The sequence below is a fragment of the Octopus bimaculoides genome, chromosome 11 (genome assembly GCF_046866305.1).
Source record: "Octopus bimaculoides isolate indiv1 chromosome 11, ASM4686630v1, whole genome shotgun sequence".
NCBI classification, from domain to species: Eukaryota; Metazoa; Mollusca; class Cephalopoda; order Octopoda; family Octopodidae; genus Octopus; species Octopus bimaculoides.
The window spans coordinates 14,555,139-14,560,138 of NC_142938.1; positions in this window are offsets into that span (position 1 = coordinate 14,555,139).

Sequence of the window (5,000 nt, forward strand, 5' to 3'; positions counted from 1 at the left end):
TCTCATTACTGCTTGGACACAAGATGAAATAATGTCGATGGTATAGTACATTAATTAAAAGATGCCAGAAGGTTCCGACGTGCAACAACAAAATAAAGAATGACTTAATATCAATTCTCATGATTTTATAAAATATATTAAATTTAAACTGAAAATAACCATTGTGAAGGTCTTCATTGTCTAGAAATAAACAACTTCAGAAATAAATGTGAACCTATTTCAATAATGACAATTATATCTATTGTCTTGACATAATCATGCATCGAAATGATCGATTTGAATTTCAATCAAAACTGATCGAAACAGTAAATTAATTTCTTTTCCTTTTCGTTTTAATTAAAACCCATGAAATAACCTTTATTGTCATTATCACAATATTGCAATTGTTCTGAAAATTATTTACTCGAAGAGCGCAACAATGTCAAAGCAATTATTGTCTGCGTATATATATATATATATATATATATATATATATATATATATATATATATATATAGATAGACAGACAGATAGATAGATAGATAGATTCGTGTATGTGAGTGGTGTGTGAAAGTATTTATGTATAGGCATAAATGCCTACACCTAAAAAAATCACACAGAAACACACACACACACACACACACACACACACACACACACACATATATATATATGTATATATATATATATATATATATATATATATATATATATATATATATATATATATATATATATATATATATAAACTTCAATTCTCGGATTTATCCTTGCAATTAAAACACAGACTATCTCTGTCTTTCTCGTGTTGTCTGAAACCGAAAAAATCGGATACCAAGTGAGATAACTTCATGAGACGAATATCAGCATATATACATTTTAAAGAAATAATGCAGTTAAGACCGGGTCTTGAATTTAAATCTAACTTGTTACAACAAAGGACATGATTCCGTGTTATTTGCAATTATTTGTGGATCACACTCTCATCAGTTAACAATACAGAAAATGATCATTATATATATATATATGTTGTTGTATTTCGGGATGGTCATTTTATTTTATTTTGGTCTCTTATATGTAAGTACATACATACATTCTTCTAAGACGTGGCCGAATCACAACCCTCTACTTTTCATTAATACTTCATCTATTTACCGTATTTTCGTTGTGTATCAAAACACTATTTCTATAAAAATCATGTCATTTAATCACCGATCACCTTCGTGATACTTTCGTTTCACAGATTCTACAACGATACGTTAAAATTTCATTAGCATGCCATATCTCACTTTCATGTTTTCAATCACTTCTTACAATTAACGTATACAGCCTAATTTTTGTATGCATCAATTGCTAATCTATTTAATTACTACGCATTTTAAACCGCTCCCATTCTTTGATTTACTTTCTCCAATCATTCATTAACTTCTGCTTGTAAACAGCCGTCATTTACTGTAAAAGTTCGAATATATTTATATGTATTTGAGACTTGTAGTAAGAGTACATTCAATGACACATTTCTTCTATCTGCTTGCTCGGTCTTTAAATTTTAGCTTTGTTGATGTTCATCTTTCGATCTACATCTTTACATTGTCTATGCACACTTATAACATCGAGCTTGTATAAGATTATTTGTCTTTGCTTATCAAAACAATATGAAACAGCGGAAGCTATGGTAACATCTTTCACCGGTGAATTAAAGAGGATACAGAAATATCACTAGCAGTAAGGTGACGCCGAAAAGGGAATAGCAATAAGCAGTTGACGATATCTTTCATGGCGGCTTCGGATGTTTATTTAGAATTGTGGGCTCGACAAAGCTGGCAACTGTATTTCACTTGACTGTGGCTTAAACAGTGAGATTCACTTCAAGGATATACAGTGCCCTAAATGAAACCTAAAACAAATATATGACCCTTATTCCATCGTAAATAGGGTTGTTTTAAAAAAATCCTGTTTTAAACTGAAATACAAAAATACTTATCGAAGCATGGAATATTTGAAAATAGTGGCGAGGAGCAATCGGCAGGGGTGGATGCAACGCCTCGTAGCATTTGTTCTGATTCTCTGTGGCCCGAGTTTCAATCCTGTACTGAGATCAAATTTGCCCTACATTCTTTCAATGTTGATTTTAAAAAGCACCACTGCGGTCTAGTGGATATTTTCCAATGACAAAAGCGCCTCTTTGGGGGTCTAGATGCAACGCCTGCAACGACTCTGGTACCAAGCTGTGTCAGCTTAAGCTAGCAACTTTTCCTGTTGGTAAACAGTCTTTCTCAAAACAATATTGTTCAACATTTGCACCTACTTGTGAAGATGTATGGTCAACACTGACCGATAGAGATCCTACAACAATGGCAAGATGATAGACTGGAGGAAATACAGAGTATGATAGAACACTACAAAAATCGAGACCTTGGTTTTGAGTGATATTAGACTTGTAGGAATGAATCAAAATTTTTATGATACACGGCAATAAATCGTTTGATCTGGGAAGAAAAGGAAAATGGGTGTAATGGAGTTCGTTGGATACGGAATAAAAAGGCTTTAAGAGCATTATCGGAATGGAAACCTTTAGCTAATGGAAGAATTGCATTTAGTGAAATATAAAGTTAAATAATAAAACATTAATATTATTGTTTGTTACGAATTTATAAATTATGCAGCAGATGATCAGCAGCCGTCATGCTGTTCATTGTTGCGAGAGGATTTTCATAACGTACTGGCAAGAGATATGAAAATTGTAATTGAAGATCTTAGTGCGAATGTTGATAATATCAACAAAAGGATGAAACAGACGAAGGATTTGCATCGTCTTTAAGAAGCTTATGAAAATGTTGTAAGATTAATTAACTTCCTCACAACCAACAAGATCACAATGTCACAATGAATATCCTTTAAACTTAAAAATATTCATAAATATGTTTGGACATCTCAGGTAAAAAGAAGGGAAATAAACACAGTTAAGATAATAGGATGTTAGATGTCAAAGCATATCGAAGTATAAATATCGAAAGTGCCACCTGTTAGTAATAGGGACGATTCAGTTAAAGTTGTTGAAGCATGATAAAATTTAAAGATGGATTTGTATAAAACGTGAAAAATCGATTTGCAGAGTTTGAATCTATGAAAGAAAATGGCGCATGGAAGCATATCAAAATGTAGTCTGGGAAAAGGATAGGGTGGAGGAGGAGAAGAAGAAGAAGAAGAAGAAGAAGAAGAAGAAGAAGAAGAAGAAGAAGAAGAAGAAGAAGAACAAGAACAAGAACAAGAACAAGAACAAGAACAAGAAGAACAAGAAGAAGAAGAACAAGAACAAGAACAAGAACAAGAACAAGAAGAACAAGAACAAGAAGAACAAGAACAAGAAGAACAAGAACAAGAACAAGAACAAGAACAAGAACAAGAACAAGAAATAGAAGAAGAAGAAGAAGAAGAAGAAGAAGAAGAAGAAGAAGAAGAAGAAGAAGAAGAAGAAGAAGAACAACAACAACAACAACAACAACAACAAGAGGAGGAGTGTAGATGAAACATGAGAAATCATTGAAGCATGAAAGGAACAAAAACTGAATTGTTTAAAGCTGGAGAGGGAATATGACGGACATTAAATTTGTAATAGTTAGATGTTGGAGTTTTAGTAGAGAGGTGAAAAGATGTTGAAAAAGAGATAGCAGAAAATGCTTGGAAGTGAAAAACTGATAAAGTAAAGAAATTATTCAACGTAGCAGACTAGAAAGGAATCACAAAAGCTTCTGAAATAATAAATCATATTACAAGCAAAGCAATAAGATCAAAAAGACAATTTGTGTTTAACGTTGATGGGGAACCAATAATATCTGATAAAAACATGCAAGAAAGGAGGGAAAAGTTCGTTTTAATACGATCATGAACAAGGTATTTAATGAGAGAAATTATCTGACAATTCTTGAACCTCACGAGGTGTTGGAAGTAACTTTACATGAAACATCTGTCAAAAGAAATTGCAAGAACAATTGAACAATTAAAAGGTAAAACGAAGAAGCTCTTGGATTAGTTAAGAATCCACGAGAAATACCAAATACAGATAAACATATTACTGTAAGTGCATTGTTGAAGCATATTTGTAGCACGTGAAATATTGAACAGATATCTGAATATTAGAAAGATTTGTGTTGTGACTAGGATGCAAAACGGTAATAGATATAACGTATATATGTATACATATGTATATATGTATATATATATATGTGTGTGTGTATGTGTGTGTGTGTGTGTTTGTGTGTGTGTGTGTAGACACAACACACACACACATTATGTCACATTTAAGTTAGCAGTAACTATCAATGAGCAATTTGATATATGCATGTGATTTCAAAAGTGAAAGTGACTATTACATAGCTCCTAACATCCCAAGTTATTGTATCTCCCCTGCAAATACCCTATGAAGATATCTTTCATGACATTTTTTGTAATTTAATTTCTCAATGAAACATAAGTAAACCCTTCGTACCTCCATCGACTTCTAATCTCTCTCTATATATATATATGTTAACCCGTCGTTACGTCAAGAGCATACAGCGTGACGACGAATCGAGCAATGCCATGCAGCTTGTCAGTGGCTTACATGATAAACAGTTATTGAAACATCAGTTGTAAGTTAGGAAATTTTAATAAAATTCCATATTTACTTTATTTGTTACATTTCATGATCATTATTCTCCTTTCTCTTCGTTTAACTTCCATACTCTTAGCACACCGACAAGCTGGTGAGCTGTTGCACACTTTCAAAGAGTAAATATCATGCTTATTGTACTTCGCTTCTGTATTTGGTTTGTTAGATTCTTTACATGAACTCATGTATTGAAACAAATTTTGTTGTGTCTAGGGAGAGCCAATAATATTAACGCACGCACTTTTTCAATTCCATTCCTTTGCTGTTAGTCAATTGGCTAAATATGCAATTTACTAATCAATTGTTCGTTTAATTTGGTTAAACAGTAGGTCATAGTTAAGCTAAAATTGTACTATTTAGGTTCATACGC